This window comes from Ictidomys tridecemlineatus, chromosome 1, assembly GCF_052094955.1.
Source record: "Ictidomys tridecemlineatus isolate mIctTri1 chromosome 1, mIctTri1.hap1, whole genome shotgun sequence".
Lineage (NCBI taxonomy): Eukaryota > Metazoa > Chordata > Mammalia > Rodentia > Sciuridae > Ictidomys > Ictidomys tridecemlineatus.
This window is the reverse complement of record NC_135477.1, coordinates 117,787,957-117,809,587: the sequence shown is the minus strand read 5'-3', so window position 1 is coordinate 117,809,587 and position 21,631 is coordinate 117,787,957. Positions and strand designations below refer to the sequence as shown.

The window sequence follows — 21,631 nt, the reverse complement described above, 5'->3', positions numbered from 1 at the left end:
TATAAAACAGAAAGTGCATGAAATACAAACATGCATATGTGTATAGGGCATATACACATGTGTCCATGGGTGTGTTGTGTACACAAAGTTTAATATAACTAGTACCCCCACCCTGAGTCCCTCATGGCATTTCTTTGATCATATTCTCATCATCCAGTCTCTACAGTTAGAAGAAATCCTGTCTAACTTGTGATCATTATTTTCTTACTTTCCATTATTATTTACTTCTGATAGAGCCTTTGCCTGTTCTTAATCAGGCATGTGCATCTTCTTTTGCATCTTATTTTTTGTATCAACATGACATGTAGTGGGTACTAAAGTGTATTTATTTTTCTTGCTGTGAGTATTCCAGAGGTTTTCAATTTTATCTATTCTATTGTTGGTAGACATTTGGGTTTCTTGAATTTTTTTGTTTCTCATGTAGATTATTTCTTTAATAAATTAATCAGTTTTAATTTGTATGTTTAGTGCTCAAAGCCCTCAGAATTTTACTGTAAAATAATGTTGCTGACTTGGGTCTGTGGCTTGCTTATAGATTACCCTTGTCTAACTCTCTCCAGATTCATTTCACATATAACATCTCATTTTAGTCTCACAATAACTTTGTTTGGTGGAATGAGGCAAGTATATTCACATTTTATAAGTGAGGGAGACACAACCCCAGCAGCTATACAGAGGTAGGGTTGGGGAAGGAACCCAAGGTCTCCTGGGTCTTTCTGCCATATTATGTGAAGTCAATAGAATTTTTAAAAATATCTTTATTTTATTTTTATGTGGTGCTGAGGATTGAACCTAGTGCCTCATGCATGCTAGGCAAGCTCTCTACCACTTGAGCCACAATCCCAACCCCTGAATAGAATTTTTAATGATAGTAGTTAAATCTGAGCATCATATGAAAATTTGCAAAGCATTATGACATCTACTGTTTCATTTAATCCTCATTAAATGTCAAGCCTATGAAGTGTATGAGTTTGTTCCACCATTTCTGGGTGTGAAGATGGCATCCGACTTATCATTTCTAAAGCCAAATTAAATCCAAGAAGGTCCCCTTCTTTCATTGAACTGGGAGGAAACAATCCTTGTCTGGTGGTTCTATAGGGGCAGAAATAAAACATGATTTAAATTTGTAAGAGATTACCTTGCCACATCACTGTTACGGTTATTCCTCACTTAGCTGATGAGGAAACTGAAGATTTCAGACAGTTGGTCAGTATTCGTATGGAGCAAGTTCAATTAGTTACCAATTAGTCTGGTTACCAATTAGTCTGAGTACAAGGAGACAGAACACACTCAAGTGTAACAAGTTACATGGAGTAGATTTATTACTTACAGTTAGGTAGCTTGGGACAAAAGAAGACTAGAATCTCTTGTGAGTTGGTCCTCCAGAGCTCAGTAAAGCTTCCTGGGACAGAGTCTTAATGGAGTATGCTTTACTTCCACTACATCTTAAAGGACCCTAAAAGGCAGCTCACTCCGGATTACATACCTAAGTGGTCATGTGGCTCACTAGACTTTAAAGCTTTGGTGGACATCTTGCTTCTAGAGAAGAGAGGAACAAAGCTCAGGCTGTCCTCAGCAGTTTCTTCCTAACTCAAGATGTTACAGTCCCTAGGAGAGACAGGAATAAGGGCTGGGCTAATCAGGGTAGTTCCTCTCTATTTTAGGATATCACATTCCTAGCATTTTTTACAGTTATTCTTGAGATCCACAGGCAAAAAGCCTGGGTTGGGCCAAGGCCACCCAGAGAACTTTCTTGCAATTACATAATAGTCCTAGGCCAAAAATTCTAGTCTTCTAATGCCTAGTTTTATGCTTTATCTTAATACTTTGTATTACTCTTATATGAGCAGTCTGAAGTCGCATTTGGATCAATTATACTATAGCTATAGTTAATAAGAAAACCTTCAAATCCTATGCTATTTCTGAAACACCATGAATGTCTTATAAAATTATTCTGAGATCAACTGAGAATATTAAAAACATTCACTGCCTCAAGTCAACATTTCATTCCACTTGTGATGTTGGAATCACATATGCTATCTCTATAAACCTGTGCAATTTGCTTTTTTTTTTTTTTTGTCTCCTGTGCTTTTATGAAATATCTGCATATAGTCTACTGGCTGGAACACTTTTTCTTTGTGCTTTCCATAGAATCCTAAATACTAGAAGCTGGATTTAGGGACAAATCTTTTTTTTTTTTTTCCTGGCTTTTGTAGATTCAGCCAAATACAGTTTTCACAGAGCAACTTGGAACTGTATTGCGCTGTCAAATCCATACTAACAAGGTCACTTCTCATTCTGTTCTGCTGTGAAAGAGCCCCCTCCCCTGTAGCATGGTCTGTTGGTTGAGCATATTGGAACAGATTCCTTCTTCATTAGGGGATAAGGGTACAGGTGGGGCATGACATGGAATAGGTGTCCTTCTCTGAGGACAGCCTTCTAGCATCAAGTGGGTCTTTAAAGAATGTGACATGTGGTATGCCTTTACTAATATCAAAATATATAGTTATTTTATAAGATTTAGAAAACTTAGAACTTTCCCTCACAAAAAAGAAAAAATAAAGCTTTCATATTCAGTTCTGTCTTCTAGTACTAGCTATGTATTATTATAGCCTGTTAATTGTTCATATATCTTTCCTAGAAAAATGGAATGATAATGTTTTACAACAGAATTGTCTTTTTTAATATATTATGAAAATGTCCTACATCTTTACATGTTCTTATGCAGCACCAGTTTAATGTCTGGACGATGTTCTGCTTTATAGATTTTTATATAAATGTGACAATTTATTCAACCAATCCTTAATTATAGATTTTTATATAAATGTGACAATTTATTCAACCAATCCTTAATTATCAGATACTTAAGCTGTTTTAATATTTGAAAACTATAACTATAGCAAATATCCCTCTAGTAATGTCTTTAAGCATTCATGATTATTTATTATATATTTTAAACAATGATATATACCAATCATTTTTATTCTAAAAAGTACCTTATATAATCCAGTGTTTAAGACTGCTAAAAGCACATTCCACTTTGAATTTTTTTTAGTAGCTTGTGCTCCACAGTACTGTGATCTGTTCTATAAATCCCTAGATGACCCTCCCTATGACAGTATGATTGTCCTGAGTGAGGAAGTACCGCTTAGCAAATGCCAGTGATCCAGGGTTGCAGTTGCTATCATGCTATGTAGGAAGAATATTGTCAGGGATTAATTTTCTTCCATTTTTAAAATATTGCATTTTCTTGTTTTTCTATTTCAAATGTACTCTGCATTTCGTCCTAATTGACCCTGGCTGATAGAAAGGCTGTGGTGGGCTTCTGATTCAGAGCAGAGGTTTGAAGAGGCTCTCTAGTCTTCATTGCACCAGAGTGGCTGTGCTTGTTGTATGCATGCTCCTTTTCCAAGCACTGCAGGCCCCACAAAGTGGGCAGTCTGTGTAAAGCCAGTCTGAGTGAGAGTAAGAGGGGAGGGGTCTGTGATCAGTTTGGGATCCTCTTGGGCCTAAGGTCCAGTCTACCTAAAGAGATCTTCCTGTCACTCTGCTTTTTCCCATCTTCCTCCTGCTCTGCTGCTTCAGAATAGCCCCTCAGAAGCTTCCTTTCTCTGGAACTTATTCATGGGTAGTTGGGCGAGAATGAACAATGGCTCTCTCATTATTTTTTTTATTCAAAAACTCTTTTTAATTGGACTGGAATTGGAGCTCAGTGGTAGAGCTTTTGCCTAACATGCAGAAGACCCAGCCCTGAGTTGGCTCCCCAGTAACTCTCTAAAAAAAATTTAAAAAAATTTTTTTTACTAGCTAGAGGAAAACAAAAGTGTTACCTTAGTAAATTAATTTGCCATAGTTACTTTCCTTATTATTTAAAAACACAGAAAAAGTTTTTTATGATAGTATACTATATTTGACAGAAATAAAATTATAGTTTAAATAAGGAGATTTATTTTTACCTTAATCAGGCCAGATATTGATTTTTGTAGAGGGAATTCTGTTGGAATTCTTTTTTTAATATTTTTTTTAGTTGTAGATGGACACACAATGTCTTTATTTATTTTTATATGGTGCTGAGGACTGAACCCAGTGCTTCACACATGCAAGTAAGTGCTTTACCACTGAACTACAGCCCCAGCCCTAGCCCTCGGTATTCTCTTTAAATGAAATTTTAGAATTACAGTTTTTGGATTATTAGTACACATTCTCACCTCTCATTTAACATTTATGTATCATAAAAAACAAGTTGTGATAGAAAGGAGATTTTTACTTTTTGTTAGTTTGTATCATTAATTTATAGTAATGACTTTTGTTTTAGAAGATAGTCTCTTATTTCTTCTGAAGTTAGAGTAATTCAATCCAACTAAATGACTATTCCCCTTAACCGTATCCCAGTTCTCTATAAGTTTAAAAAGCTTTTTATTCACCCCTCAGTAAGGAACAATAAATGCCTGGTAGATAAAAAGCTATTGTGTTTAGAATCTGCCAAGTGTAGGTCTTGGCACCTCTATGAGGAAGTACATTCCAGAGTCAGGAGTTCTGCACCCCACAGCCTGCTGCCCCACCCAGAGTTCAGCGCCAGGGCAGGCAGCCAGCATTCCTTGCAAATCAGAAATGCTTAGGTGGAGTTTGGGGTAAATCAGGAAGAGAGTTGCAGATGGGAAAAGTGTACATTTGTATAGCCCTTTCTCTGATAAGGTGTTGTCAACTCATGCAGGTAGACTTGTCAGAAGAGTCTCTGTTATAGGTAATCAATAAAGACAGAATATTTAGATATAATCCATAATTACCTGTAAGGAAAATATTGGGTGAAACCAACCACAGTGGATGAACAATGGTAGGATTCTCTGATGCAGCATTTTAAGGTCATAAGTGTATCCCACTGATGGACACAGAAGCAAACGATCACAGCAGCATCTTCAGACTGAAAAGCACAATAGGATGACATATATCATAGCACATAACTAATGATTCACCTGGGGGTAGCTGGCCAGGATTTCTGTTTGTGACCTGAGGTGGGTGCACCAGAGCAGGAGAGACAGAGAAATGATTTGATATAGTAAAGTACAATTTCACTTGGGTCAGTGTAGCTGGGCTTTTGAGAAATAGTTAAGAAAGTAACCATTGAATGTTCAAATTCCACACATTTCACTAAGATTTTGCACTAAAATGTCATAAGGTGATTTGTTCAGTGACATTACTCTCTGCCCAAAATATTTTAAATAAGGAATGCTTTAAATACCAAAGCTATAGCATGAAGATCCATTGGTGCTATTAAGCAGCTTGTGTATTTTATGTAATACAAACATTTCTTTCCTGGAACAAAAAAGAAAGTAATTATCATATATTGGGCACTTCCTCTGGTTGGCATATTGTGTCAGATGTGAGAGTCAGCAGAAGCTCAGCTTGGCTTTTGGCATTTAGGTCTTTTTTTGTTAAAGTCGAGGAAAGGCTACTGTGTGAAGAGACCAGTGTGTCAGAAGTGGTGTGGATCTGGTAAATCTGTGTTCAGCTTCAGTAGTACATGTGTCAAATGTGTAGCATTATAAAGGCACTTAGCCAACCAGAGCTTCCATCTGTGAAATGGGGATATTGCCCCCTGCCTCAGAATCATCAACATGGAAATGGTGTTTGAAATGAGCTGAACGTCCTGTCAGACTTTGGTAGGAGTTTGGTACGTATACTTTAGTTTCCTTCTCCTAAAATAGAAGGATTTCTTTCTATATACAACATGAAAAGGTCTGCAAATCCACCTGTCAGTGTTTGAATTATATTTACAATTATAGTGTCCACTTTATATACAAAGGATAATAGGATTATGTTACAGAGCTGTGGGCTTGAGAGTGAGGGATGGGGAGAGACCATTTAAGTATAGTGAGTGGAGCTTGGGAAGGAAATTGGGGAGTTTCATTTTATTCTAGTGGATTCAGTATAAATAGGGAGTGGGGGAAGTAGGCAAGCCCAAGCACACTCTGCCTGCAGGTTCTTTTGCCCTGCTCACCTGCAGATCTTAGCAGCCAGGCATATTGTGAGCACATTTAGGGGTTTTCTTCCTTACTGGGTTTCTACTTTTCAGCGCAGCTATTTTTAAAAATCATGGTAAAATAATTAAGTTCACTGTATCCACCATTTTAAGGGTAAAGTCAGCAGCGTTAAAGATATTCACATTGGCCTACAACAGATCACTAGAATGTTTTTCTGTGTAACACTGAAACTCAAAACCCACTGAACACTGACTCCTCTCCCCTCTTGGTAACTGCCTTTCTACTTTCTGTCACCACTTTCCCCTCCTCCTCACTCCAAATGCTCATTGCTCTCCAGCCCCATTGGGGTTTTCTGTGACTATGAATTGGAAACAGCAAACTTCTCATGGTGCATTCTTAATATTGATAAGACTGTGGTAATTTTAAAGTTCACATAATTACTCATTACATCTTCTGTGTAAGGTAGTGGTATTCCCCCACCCCACTCTTCTTCCCCCCCCCCTTACTGAGGATTGAACTCAGGGTCTCACATGCTGGGCAAGTGCTCTCCCACTGAGCTGTATACCTAGACCCCATTCTTTCCTACTTAAAGTAATTAGTTGCTAGCCCCACCTGAGTGCATTTTTTCAAGCAGACAAGAGAAGTAAAAAACACACAAAAAAGGGCAAAGCCTGCAGAGCTCAGAGAGGGGAAGCAAAGTTATTGAATGAGGAACACACAGAAGGCAGGGTTGTGTATCAGGGATTTCAAAAGTAAGCCCCAACCTCTCAGTTGGTCCAGAAAGTTATTAGATCAACAAGGTTACTTCTATAGTATGAGCTGAACTTTGGCTAAGTTGTCATCACAGAGACTTGATATTGCCTAAATATTCAATAGTAGGAAACTGACTTAATAAAAGAATATGTTTCCCATCTCTATGGAACACCATGTCTCTGTTAAAAGAATCTGAGAGTGGGATTTGAACTTGTGTTGGTTTGATTCCATGGTTCCACAGTGCGGGCCATGAAAAGCCAGGCTCCACTAGGAGCCCACCAGGGGGCAGGAAGATTAGTGACTCAGTGATCATGGAACATCCCTGCATGCCTGGCTCTATGTGGACACTGTACAGATAGTATCTTACTCCTAACTTTTAGAAGGTGCCTTGACTCTGAGTGTTCAGGTAAAATAGCAGAAGATGAGACTTCTTCAAGACCACACAGCTGGGGTCTGTACCCTAGTCAGTTAGTGTTTGTAATGTAGAAAAAAACAAACAAACAAAATGTATTAAATTTGTATAAGCTGATATGGAATGATCTCCAGGATATAGTGTTAGTAAGGTGGTGGAGAAGACAAAAAAGCATGGATTCTGGTATTGTATAATATGTTCCCATTATATAAAAAGACAAAAATTGAGAGGTGGGGGGAGGATTCATGCAAAATTACTTGCAGGCAGGATGTGTTACAAACTGGTAATAGTAGTGGCCTTTGGGAAGTGTTCTGAGAGAATAGGGATTGGAAGTGGGAGTGAGATTTATTTTCATTTGAATTTTTTCCATGTTGTAATTTTTAAAAGCCCTATAGATAATTGTCAGGAATGCATTAAGTTTGCAAAAGCGTTTCAAATGTACATTCGTTTCCAACAGATATAGTCTCAAAAGGCTCAGAGTTAAGGACACTGATATTGTAATAGGAAGCATGCAGTGTCATTTACAGAAAAAGTAATGAAACAATTCCAGACTACTCATACAAAATTCAAGTGTCAAAATTTCTCCCATGATGTAACAGATATAGCCTGAGTCTTTGAAGAGAGGGCCACAAGACACATTTATACATGAACATGTTAATTCAGGGTAATATACAGAGGGCTGCAGATCACTCCTTTTTCAAAGGAGGAAGACTTGGACAGTGGAAGAAGAAGATAATCAATTTGTGTTTTAGGCGAGGAAGTAGAGGCTGGAAGAGGTGATTTGCAAGTGTACTTGGTTCTGCAGCTTGGAGGGTGTCTGGGTAAGGCTTTGAGGAATGTTTGGAAAAAGTGAGGATAAGGTGTCTGGAAAAAGATGGTGACATAATAGCTCCCATACCTATTGGGCCTTTGATGTTGATTGTGAAGTTTGTGTTTATTTATTCCTTCTGGGTCATTTCAAGAAGAAAAAGAAAAAAATTACTTTTAATTTTCATCCAAGAGAATTAGAACAAAGCATTCTAACCAAGAACTGTTGAGTAGGTGTTTAGAGAAGATTTCTAGAAAATTTAACACTTAGTTTTGGAGAGTGTGATTGTGGCTGTCCTTTTTCATGGTGACAGATCAGAATTAGATAAGCTACTGAGATGTGGTTGAAATCTGTGTTCCCACTCTCTCTTCACCCTGACTATAAGAGTGTCTGCTCTGAGGGAGATTTAGGTTGCTCTTGTCTGTTTATTTAAACCTTTGCATTGAGAAGGCCTCTGGTGAAAAAAAGAAGAACATAAAGTTGAATTTGATTTCAATAGACCAGAATTCCAGATCTAGCTTGGCTGTGACCTGTTGTAACATGTCACTTAGCATTTTGAACTATCCTTAAAATAAAACAATGGGTACATAAACTTTAAAGATTCCTATTCTTCCTTAACTTCTGGTTTACCTGTCATAGCGTTGGAAGGACTGAAAAAATATATACATATAAATATAAAAGAATTTTAGAAATCTTTTTTCCCTCCAATTCTATTGTTTTTTAATTTAGCTGTCAAAGCAAAGCTGTCAGAGTTTAGATCGCAAGCCTTTTTCTTTTTGTCAATATTGTGGTTTTCTCAAGTAAACTTTTAAAGACATCTTTTGAAAAATATAATTATTAATACATATTAATTGTATAAATTAATCTGATGCACTGATATTTCCATACAGGCATGGATAGTGTCCACCCACACATTTACCCTCATCTCCCTGTCCCCAGCCCTCTTCCCAGCCTCTAATAGTTCCTCTTGTACTTTCAGGTCATCCTTCTTTTTTGTTTCAACAATTGAGGGAAAATGTGGTACTTGTCTTTCTGTGACTGGCTTATTTTGCTGAACATGATGTCCTCTAGTTACATCCATTTTCCTACAAATGGCATGATTTCATTCTTATTTATGGATGGATAAAATAAATATATATATATATGTATACACACACATATTTGTACATATCATTCTGTATGAATATCTTATTTTCTTTATCCATTTATCTGTTGATGGGCACCTAAGTTGATTCCATATCTTGGCTATTGTGAATAGTACTACAATAAACACAGGCATACAAGTATCTCTTGTATGTTGACTTCATTTCCTTTGACTCTATACTCAGGAGTGGGATAGCTACATCATTTGTTCTAATTTTAATTTTTTGAGCAACTTCCATACTGTTTTCCATAGTGACTGTTCTAATTCACATTCTCACCAATAGTATTCTAATTCACATTCTCTTTTTTATACACAGCCTCACCAATTGTATTATTTTTATTAAATTTTTTTTTCTTTTTTGGTAATAGCTATTTATGGAGTGATATGGAATCTTATTATAGTTCCAGTATGCATACCTGTTATGGCTAAAGATCTTGAGGCATTTTTTCATAAATTTATTAGCTACTTGTATTTATTGTTGTGTTTTAGTACTAGGGATTGAACAGAGGGGTACTTTACCACTAAGCTTCATCCACGGCCTTTTTTATTATTTTATTTTGCAGCAGAATCTTGAGTTGCTTAGGGTCTTCTCTGAGTTGCTGAGTTGTCCTTGAACCTGTGCTCCTCCAGCCTCAGCCTCTGAGTCATTGGGATTACAGGCATGTGCCACCATACCTAGCTGTATTTCTTCTTTTGAGAAGTATTGATTTAGATCATTTGTCCATCTTTAAATGGGATTATTTATATTTTTTTTATGTCTTTATGTATTCTGGATATTAATCAGGTCAGATGAATACCTGGCAAAGCTTTTCTCCCATTCTATAGGTTGTCTCTTCCTTTGTTGATTGCTTTGCTATGGTATAATTCCATTTGTCTGTTTTGGTTTCCTGTACTTTGGGACTCCTAGCCAGGAAATCATTGCCTGAGCCAATACCTTTAAGTGTTTCCCCTATGTCTTTCTCTAGTAGTTTCATAATTTCAGGTCTTATATTAAGGTCTTTTATCCATTTTGAGTTGATTTTGGCTGGTAGGGTCGGGGTGTTTACCGGGGATTGAACCCAGGGGCATTTAATTTGTGAGCCACATCCCCAGTCCCATTTTTTATTTTTTATTTTGAGACAAGGTCTCATTAAGTCGCTGAGGCTGACTTTGAACTTGTGATCCTCCTGCCTCAGCTTCCCAATCCATTGGGATTGCCAGTATGCACCTTTGTGCCCCGCTTTGAGTTGATTTTTTGACAGAGTAAGAGATAGAAATCAAGTTTGTGTTTTCTATGTGTGGATATTCCGTTTTCCAAGCACCATTTGTTGAAGAGTCTGTCCTTTCCCCTGTGTATAATTTTGGCACCTTTGTCAAGAGTCAGTTGGCTGAAAATGTATGAATTTATTTCTGGGTCCTCTCTTCTGTTCCACTGGCCTACGTCTGTTTTTATGCAAAGCAATGCTGTTTTGTTACTATGGATCTTTGGTATGTCTCAAAATCAGGTATTATAATGCTTCCAGCTTCATCCTTTAAGCTCAAGATTGCTTTGGCCACTTAGACTCTTTTGTGCTTTCATGTGAATTTTAGGACTAAAACCACATTTTATTTTATTTTATTGCAGTACTTAAGATTGAACCCAGGGCCTTATGCATGCCAGGCAAACACTCTATCACTGAGCTACATCCCTCCTTTTAAAAATTTTATTCTGAGACAGGAGTTTGCTGAATTGCTGAGGCGGGTCTTGAACTTGGGGGTCTTCCTGTCTCAGTCTCTCAAGTAGCTGGGATTACAGGTGTGCACAATAACATCCTGCTGATTTTTTTTTTTTTAATGTATGGTCTTTACCACCTCAGAAGTTTCACAGACTTGTGAAAAATATCTTCCCAGATTACAAAACTTATTTTTCTCATCGGAAATGTATAACATTATTATATTTGCAAAACCTTTTAGCTGATTCTTTAAAACAGAGTTCAAATGAGAATCTTATGGATAAATTGAATAAAATTAATTGTAAAAGCCTTTGCTTTACTACAGTTTTTAAATTATTCTTTTAGTATAAAATGACCATATGAATCTGAGATTTTTATCTCTTTGCTTAATTCATGGTTAAAAGTTAGTTCATTCTAGAAAGGCTTGCATAGCTTTGTCTTTGCCTTTTACTTCTTTCTTTGTGAACATAACTCTATAGACTAGTCCTTTCTTGAACTTGCTTGTACTTTTGGAAGTCAGCAGTGGGACTGGCTCCACCTTGGTCATTGTTTTTCTCGAAGTTCTTGATGCTCTGTTTTGATTTTACTAACTTGTTAGGCAAACATCCCTGTTAAGAATTCTTACCCCGCTTTCTTCTACTCAGGCAGGGGTTGGAAGGTTTGTCTTTCAGCCATTCAGATTCTGTTTTGGGGGTAGATATTCCTGGGCAGATGGCGTCTGAGATTCCACACCTTTGTTTTCCTATCAGATTCAGGATTCCTTGTGGTGGTTCCTATTGCCAGCCTTTTCTTCAGACTTTGAGAAATCTGGGATGTATTTGTCTGACTCTTTCTGCCTTACTTATTGATATCAATACGGACAATGTTTTGAGTTCCCAGAGTTCAGGGTTATTTTGGTAGGTGTGGGGACAGGAGGTGTGAGGCAAGGGTGAAGAGAACTACTTTCCCTGCAGAGGGAGGAGGTGCCCATTTGGCACTTTGAACACTGCACTGTACAAATCCTGAGGCCAAGAGTACAGAAAGGGCATGTGGGGGTGCTCTGTAACTCTGGCCTTGCCTAGGGTAACAGTGGGGCTTCTGAGGAAAACTGGAATCATAGACCTTTTCCACAGAGGCTGAAATGGAATGCAGCAGATGAGTCACTCAGCTGGGTGGAGCTGAGTCTTGTGCAGCTTCTTTTACAGCCCAGGTACCAGGTGCACCCCTGAACAGAGAAGCTGTTTTGCAGAGAAAAGAGAGTGGAATTGACTCATTCTGAGAGCACTGAGAGATCATGCAGCGTTGCTGTTTTTTACTACATAATCCTTTTAGTAACCTTGTGAGGAAGGTGGAGTGGGGTTGTGTTTTGCTTAAAAAAAAAAAAAACAGTGAAGAAGCTGAAGCTTAGAAACATGAATTGTTTAGGGTTACACTGAGTACTTAAGCTGGGGGTGTAGCTCAGCGGTGGAGTGCTTGCTTAGCCTGGGCAAGCCCTGGGCTTGATCCTCAACATGCGCACAAGAAAAAAAAGTCCTGATCACAGATAGTAAGAGCAATGTCAGGATTTGCACCTAGGTTCCTAGAAGACTCGGGCGCAAGATTGCAGAATAAATGGAAAACAAAAAAGGGTGTGAAAATACACATCCTGTTTTTCCCCTATGATGCAATTTCTTCCCTGACTTGTTTCAGCAGATGTTCTTAAGAAGACACGACATTCTGTTCACTTACAATGAGCAATTGAGCCTGCTTAAAATCCAGTTTAAAAAAGAAGTGTCTAAGTTTCCTGGGACATTTTACCTAGCAAAGGGGGGAAAGGCAGTAACGGTGTTAATTACAGTGAGCTTTAGGCAGATCACATAGTCAGGTGCATATATTGTTCAAGGCTGTTTTCCTTTGTTGACACCCTGTTCTATTCTGCCTTAAAGTCTTATTTTCATCCTGTAAAGGATTTATTAATATATGTCAAGTCTGGTTAGCTTTTCTCTACAAAGTTAATGTTTCTACTCTTCTTAGGAGTGTTTAGCATTCCAAGCATAGCTGGCAAAATTAGAAAAGCAAGGAGAACTAAGGGCCTATTATATGTTCAGGTTAAGGTCATAGTTTCAGAGAATTGCCATGAATGACATTTTTTTTCTTTCCTTTCTTATTCACCAAGAATTTATTGAGTATCTCTTTGGCACAAGACCCTATTCTGTGAGGCATAGATGGTTGAATAAAACTTGGCCCTTTATCTATAGAAGCTTAGTCAGATAGAGATAACAGGGTACTCATTTATTTAGCACTTATTAAATATTATGCACTATGCTAAGGAATTTCTATAAGTTTTATAATTTAATCTTCCTGTTCATGATATAACCCCATTTTGTAGATGAAAGAACTGGGGCCCACAGGAGTTTAGTATCTTGCCCAAGATCACAAGATCAATTGACAGAGGTAAATGGGCAGAACTGAGAAACAAATGTAGGTTTGTGGAACTTTCAACTTTGTATGCCTAACCGCTTTGCAAGACTAGAGAAAAAGAGAATACCTGGTTCAGGGGAGCAGGATATGTCAAGGGTTGCAGAGTGATGTCCTGAAAGAGTGGCAAGTGTTCAGAAGGATAATTTGCTGTGGCTAGAGGCAATCCATGATCCTGTTGTATAGTTTTTGAAGGCCAGATAAATTAGGGAAGTAGATTTTAAGCTGGGGTATGCAGCTACTGGGGTGGAGTGTATGTAGGGGAAAAAAATTAATAATTTTTTCTTATCCATTTCTGGGTTCATGATTGGGGCCTGTATAACACATGGCAGATTAACAAGAAAACACACAGAAATCTGTTTAATTGAAACTTTGTATGACACAAGAGCCTTCAGAACTGAATAACCAAAGAAATGGGAGAACTCTATTTTTATGAAAGTCACACAGAGTGTGATTAGGGGATAAATGGGTATGGTATAAAGGGGAGGAAGAGGCAAAAAGATGAAAGAGTGAGTTTCCTACGTTTTATGACCTGCTTCAGGGGAGAAGGGTGTGTGTGTGTGTGTGTGTGTGTGTGTGTGTGTGTGTATTAGCTGGGTCCAGTGGCATGCCTATAATTCTAGTAACTTGGGAGGCTGAGGCAGGAGGATCACAAATTTAAGGCCAGTCTCAGCAACTTAGCAAGGTCCTAAGCAATATCGTAAGACCCTGCCTCTAAATAAAAAAATAAGAAGGACTGGGCATATAGCTTAGTGGTAAAGCAGCCCATCTCTAGTACCCACCCCCTAAAAAAGGTGTATGTGGAAGTGGGACTTCTTCTACTGTTTTTTCAAATGCCAAGGTACCCTATTTTAGGGTGATATATCCTGAACACAATCAAGAACAGATGGAGATAAAGAGGAATCAGAGAGTTTAGACTGACTCAATGCTATATTCTCTTTCCTGTAAGAAGTCTAACATGGTAATAGGCATGCTGATTCTTCTCTCCAACCTGCCTTTTTGAAGTAGCTTGACCTTCATTCTGCCAAAAAAAGAAGTTCTTTCCCCCATCCTAAATCTATTAAACTGCTTTGTCTTTAAGTGTTAAACCCCCTGGGTTGGTGTTGAAAAAGTAAATGTTTCTTATTGTCAAGCAACATATGCATTTCTAAGTCATTTTCTCATTTTGACTTAGAACAAAATTGAAGGAGGATGCAATGGATTTGTTACCTGATAGAATATTCAAAATTATTTTGGATAATATGTCAAAACTAGACATATAAAACTCTTAGAAGTCCTTTGGGACAGTGGTGGTGTCCACATGACAGGTTACCTTAGATACACCTCTACTTTGAACAAGTTTTCTCAACATAGGAAATCTAGTAGAAATAGGGCTGCAGTGTAGCTCGGTATAAAGCAAGCAGTCCTGGGTTTGATCCCCAGAGCCAAAAAAGACAAGTAAAATAAATAAAGGGGTAGATTTTTTGCTATACTGTTTGAATCTAGCACAAAAAGAAAATTTTAAATAGATATGATATACATAATTATTAGGGATAATTTATCTCATTAAGAATTTCTAGCAAAAATTTACTTTTTATATTTAGCAATTATTTTATTGACATTTATATGGTATACTATTAATACTACTAAATATAATAACTGGTTCAGAAATTATTTGTAGTACTTCGAGCTCTCACCAAAGAAAATCCCAGGACCCCTCCCCCCGACACAAAAAGGCTCCATTGTTACATTCTGCCAACATTTAAAGAAGAACTAATATTAGTTCTCCCTAAGTTATTCTAAAGAATAAGAAAGAATTTTTCCGAACATATTTTATAAGGCCAACATTACCTTGAAATCAAAACCAGACAAGAATGTAATAAAAAAACAGAAACTATAAACCAATATCCTTGATGGACATCAATGCTAAAATTCTCAACGAAATACTAGTAAGTGAAATCCAGCAGCACATTACAAAGATTATTCACCACCATCAAGTGGGATTTATCTCAGGGATACAAGGATCTCAGGGAAATAAGGATTGTTCAGTGTATGCAAATCAATGAGCATAATGTATCACATCAGCAGGACAAAGGATAAAACTTATGAGCATCTCAATAAATGTAGAAAGATGTTTGACAAAATTCAACACCCCTTTATTATAAAAATTTGGAACAAATAAGATATCGAAGATATGTTCCTCAATATAATAAAGCCCATTTCTAATAAACCAACACCAACATTAGTTATGCTGAACCAGGGAAAAACTGAAAACTTTCTCAGATCTGAAATAGGACAAAGAGGCCTACTTTCATCACTTTTTTATTTGACATAATACTGGAAATCTTAGCCAGGGTCACCAGGCAAGGGAAAGAAATACAGCATCCAAATTGGGAAAAAAGTCAAATTGTCACTGTTTGCAGATGACATGATCTGATATGTAGAAAACCCCAAAAACTCCACCAAAAAAAAAAAAACTATTAGAGCTAATAAATCAACTTAGCAAAGTTATAGGAGAGACAAAAATCAATATACAAATATCAATATATGCCAACAATGAATTGTCTGACTAGAAAATAATTCCATTTACAATAGCTACCAAATCCCAAAAAAAACTAGGAATAAATTTAAACAGAGAGGTGAAAGAGCTCTACAGTGAAAATTATAAAATGTTGATAGAAAAAAAATGGAAGTGAACAGAAAAAGTGAAAATATCCTGTGGTCATGGGTTAGAAGAATCAGTATTGTTAACATGTCCGTGCTACCCAAAGCAGTTTATAGATTGAGTACAATCTCTATCAAAATGCTGATGGCATAGGGCTGGCGGTAGAGGACTTGCCTAGTGTGCTCCAGGCCCTGGGTTCAATTCCTAGTACTGAAAAAATAAAAAATGATGTTCTTCACAGAACTACAAAAAAATTATGAAGTTTATCTGGCACCACAAAAAAGCCTGAATAGGCAAAGCTGTCTTGAGCAAAAAGAACAAAACAGGAGAAATTGTATCACTTGACTTCAAAACATACTGTGGAGCAGCATGAGCAAGGCTCTGATCTGGGTTTAGTCCCCAGCATTGGGGGCGGGAGGGAATATATGTATATGTGTGTGTGTGTGTGTGTGTGTGTGTGTGTGTGTGTGTGTGTGTGTGTGTATGAAACTATGAAACCCATTCTTCTACAGCCAATTGATTTTTAAACAAACATGTTAAGAATACCCACTAGAGAAAGGGCAGTCTTTTCAAAAGTGGTCGTTGGAAATTAAATATCTGTTTACATGCTAAAAAAAGAAACTAAACCTAGACACCTTTCACCTTTAAAAAAAAAAATCAACTCAAAATGTACTAAAGACTTAACTATAAGACCTGAAACTACAAAACAACTAGAAAAAACAGGAGAAATTCTTCAGGACATTGGAATGGGCAAGAGATTTTTTTTGGACAAAACTCTGAAAGTGCAGGAAACAAAAGCGTAAAACAGACAAATGTTATTTGCTCAAACTAAAAAGTAAAGGAAACAGTCAACAAAGTAAAGAGAGAGAATGGGAGAAAATCTTGGAAACTGTACTTCTGAGAAGGGGTTGATATCCAGAATCAAGGAACTCCACTGAAAAACACAACTAATCTGATTTAAAAATAGGCAATAGACCTCAATAGACATTTCTCAAAAGAGGACATATAAATGGCCAGCAGGAAAATGCAAAAGTGTTCAATACCACTAATCATCAGGAAAATGCAAATCAGAACCACAGTAAGATATCACCTCACCCCAGCAAATATGGCTATGATTATAAAACTAAGATAATCAATGCTGGTGAGGAAGTGAACACTCTCGATGGGATGTAAATTTGTACAACCATGGTGGAAAACCATATGAATGGTTCCCCAGAACTGAAAATAGAGCTGCTGTGTGATCCAGCAGTTTCATCCCTGGTTATGTATCCAAAAGAAATCAGTGTGTCCAAGAGACATCTGCACTCCCATGTTTATTGCAGCAGTATTCACAGCTTCAAGTGAAAACAACCTAAGTGTCCATCAGCTGATGAATGGACAAATAAAATATACATACTCAGCATGAAATATGATTTGATTATAAAAAAAAGAATGAAATCCTGTCATTTGCAGCAGTATAGATGGTAATGAAGTGAAATAAGCCATCCATAAAATGACAAGTACTGCGTGATCTTGCTCCTATGTGGGATGTAAAAAAGTTCATCTCACAGAAGTTGAGAGTAGAAAGGCAGTTAACAGAGGCTTGGCAGAGTAGAATACAGGGAAGGGATACATGGAGAAAGGTTGATTAATGGGTGCTAAGTTGCAGTCAGATGGAAGTAAGAAGTTCTGGTGTACTATTATATAGTAGGCTGACTATAGATAATTATGTGTAATATTTTAATATTAGTGTAGTATGTACAATATTATAATGCCATACCTTTTAAAAGTTGGAAGGATTTTGAAAGTTTTAACCATATGTAATGATAAATGTTTAAGGAGATAAATGTTTAAGCTGAGGGGCTGGGGATGTGGCTCAAGCGGTAGCGCGCTCGCCTAGCATGCGTGCGGCCCGGGTTCGATCCTCAGCAGCACCACATACCAACAAAGATGTTGTGTCCGCCAAGAACTAAGAAAAAATAAATAAATGTTAAAATTCTCTCTCTCTCTCTCTGTCCCCCTCTCTCTCTCACTCTCTCTTTAAAAAAAAAAAAAAAAAAAAAAAAAAAAAAAAAAATGTTTAAGCTGAGTTAAATATTGCACAATACAGGCCTGTATTGAAGCATGACATGTTAACCCATTAATTATGTACCATTTTTATGGTTTTTGTGTGTCATTTAAAACTGGGATGGTATTTTATTACATTGGCTACATTCAACTAAGTCATGAAAGTTTCATTTTAAAACATCAATTTTTATGCCTCGAATTATATCCTTTGGTACTCTTTAAACTCTTTTTTTTTTTTGAGAGAGGGGAGAGAGAAGGGAGAGAGAGAGAGAGAGAGAATTTTTTTTAATATTTATTTTTTAGTTCTCGGCGGACACAACATCTTTGTTGGTATGTGGTGCTGAGGATCGAACCCCGGCCGCACGCATGCCAGGCGAGCGCGCTACCGCTTGAGCCACATCCCCAGCCCCTCTTTAAACTCTTGATGAAAAATGTTAGTTATCATCTTAGATATATACTCCCAAGTGCATAGTTTTAAAAATTCTTTTATAGTAATAACTTGTGTGGAAAAGTTAAGGATCTCTGAATTACAGACACCTAGAGATAAGCTTAAATGTGAAAGTAGACAGAATAAAATATTTCCAGTTTTTCCTTAACCAATAAGCCTTTTAATAGCAATCCTTATATACAATTATGTATACTCTATGTTTGTATTTACTTTATATATTATTATAGTTTTATCATATAATAATTTCTAAAGCAGTGAGTCATCCCCCACTCTACACTGAAACAGAGCCAACTTTACTTCTGGTCTGGAATGATCCCCCTACCCTAGACCAAGAGGACATATATTGTGCAGTTTGGGAGTATGTGGCAGGGGAAGGCTTGGGGTATGTTGCTGAGAAATTGGGAGGAGTTACTGTCAGGATTGGATGTGAACATTTATTTAACTCTGTTCCCTTGAATTGTATCCTCTTGTCATGGGAAGTGCCTCCTGACGCCTTTTGAGGCCAGCCAACTATTCCCAGATAGGTGTTGTCTTTAGAGAGTCCAAGAGAGCTAGAAGGAAGGACAGCTGCCTTCTACTTGACCACATCTGGCAGTCCCTCAGTGCTGGACATTCTGTTCCTCTGAGGGCCTAGGAGAGTGAGCTAAGCATTCCCAGTCCCAAAAGTGCCCTTTTTGTTCTGAACCTGGCTTTGGGACCCATAAGCAATAGTGTCAGTGGTACCCTCTCCCTTGGTACATGCACCTCTGTAGTTTGACGGAGGGGCAAGGAAGGAGTGCCTTCATGTTCACCCAACTCACACCTTCAAATTGGTGGAGCAGAGGAACTGGGAGCGTGCCGGGTTAGGGAAGAGGAAATCGGAAGTAGACCAACTTGAGAAGGCAGCTATGAAGCACAGACATGTTTTTCTCCCATCTTTCCTGTCCACACCCATCTTTATAAGCTGTCTCCCAGCTTGTTAGTGGAATGCCTTGTTCAATCTTGCAATTGGCATGTAGCAGACAGTGTCTTAAATCTGTATACTTGTGGTAAAGAAGTAACTGTGCTTAAATGGCACTCTTGGGGCTTTGAAGGCAGAAATGCTTTACCAAAGCAGGGCTCTGGAAACTCTTTTGAGATGAATGAGCCAATGTCAGGCATTTAACTTCAAATAATTAGTCATGGGACACAGGAACATTTAATTATCCAAATTTTGTGTCTAGAATTTTTTTTAAATAATTTAATGAGTGTGTGCTCTGCCAAATATAAAATCTTCCATGATGATTGGGGAAAAGATATGTAAATTTTCCTCTTGGCCATTTCTCTGTTTGACCATAATTTGTGGCATTAAAATAATGTTTTATTTGTGCTAATTTGCTGCACTCGCTGCCGTTTCTTCTTCCACAGTACCCAGTCTAAAGTTGGTGAGACCAAGGCAAAGTGACTTTGTATTGTGACTGAGAAAAAAAGCTGAAGTGTTATTTCCAATTACTAGCTTATTCTTAATTCATGAATATCATATTTCTTCAGATAAGTTGTAATGGGTTAGATAATGTAAATCAGATAGCTTTTATTGAAACCTGACAGTGTATTATGTTAGGAATAGTTATCATCTGTCCTGATTATTTGTCTTAAGCATTAGATGTAAATTTTTGTTTGTTTTGTTTTCTAAGGTTGGGGAAGAAATAAATTGATTAAGTAAGATAAAATTTAACCTAAAGGTTTACAATTTTATATTTGAGGGGCTTTAAAGAAATTATAATATGTTACAAACCCATTTTATTCATTAGCAATGTACCCTTTACCCATATATCAGAATAAGGTATCCTCACTATCTAAATATATGGGTTTATTTATTTTTTCATTTTAAGGTCACCATTCACCTTCTACTTCTACTCTGAATTAAAAACTGTGCCAACATTTAAGTAACATCAAAGATTTGATTTAGATTGACAGGTATCCAATTGAGTTATGAATTTCGTACAACTTATATTGCTATTTAAATGCAAAGTATTTTTATAATCGAAAATACATGTCTATTCATCACCCAGTCTGTACATCACAGGATGACTTTTAGGAATTACCCTCAATCAAATAGCTGAATAGATTCTGGGAAAACTGCTTCTGTTTCTGGCGGTCACTCTTCCTGAACTGAAGGCAAGGGTCACTTAACATGAAGGCACTCAAACGTGAACAGAATTAACCACACAAAAGCCTGGTAGTGGTTCAGTGAACACAGGCTGGAAGCATTTGGAGATAGTGTGTTAAAAGCGAACAAATGAGACCCTGGGGCTCTGGACACTGGCATTGTGGTGCTGTCTAAACTGCAAGAAACTGGGTGGGCCCACTGTCAGCCATAGTATCTTCTAGTCCAGAAATAAATATCATAGGCTTGAACTCGATTTGGTTCATTAACAAACTGTAGCTGTCCCCTGATAAACTTGTATTTCAAATATGACCTACTTCTTGAAAAAAGGACTTTGTCTTTTTAACATGAACAATATGCTATGTAAGATGAATTGACACTCTTGACAAATCTAAGTGGTTTCACTAGAGCTAATATTATATTACCTAACATAGAATACATAGACTTATTTAGGAGCCTTAAAAACCATATGTCAATAACTGATCTTTAATATAGGTATTATGTGGCTTTGATTTAAAAGAACACTGTGCTATAGCAGAAGGCTGCTTTTAAAGCTCTAAGCAGTAGTCTTGCCCTGCAGGATTTTGGCTATAGGTCCGCTTGAGACCCATCTCATATGCTACCGTATCCAGGAAGTTGTTGTCATTGTTTTTTGTTGTTGTTTGTTTTGATTTTGATACTTGTTAAACATAGTATTGTTATTCTGAGTTTTCCTTGCTAGTGGAAAACAGAAACAGAAACAGCTTCGCTTAATAAGAGACCTCTGTTGAACACCTCCCATGGGCAAAACCCTATACTGCAACACAAGGGGACACAGGGATGCATCCTTCATTTTCTCTCTCTCTCTCTCTCTCTCTCTCTATATATATATATATATATATATATATATATATATATATATATATATATATATATATTCAGTTGTAGGTGGACACAATACCTTTATTTTATTTTTATGTGGTGCTGAGGATCAAACCCAGTATACCTCACGTGTGTCAGGTGAATGCTGTACCACTGAGCCCCAGCCCCAGTCCTGTATCCTTCATTTTAATAAGCTCTTAAGGCCTATTTATTTATTAAGATCTTAGGGCCTTATTATATATAATTATGTTATATAGTCTTTCTTGTGTGTGTTATAAATAT

General features: G+C 37.2%; 1 protein-coding gene across 2 annotated transcripts in view; it reads left to right on the top strand.

Moving 5' to 3' along the window:
- The window catches only part of Epb41l4a (erythrocyte membrane protein band 4.1 like 4A), a 231,495-nt gene that overhangs the window by 164,737 nt on the left and 45,127 nt on the right, over positions 1–21,631 (top strand). The gene's annotated exons all lie outside the window — the stretch shown is intronic.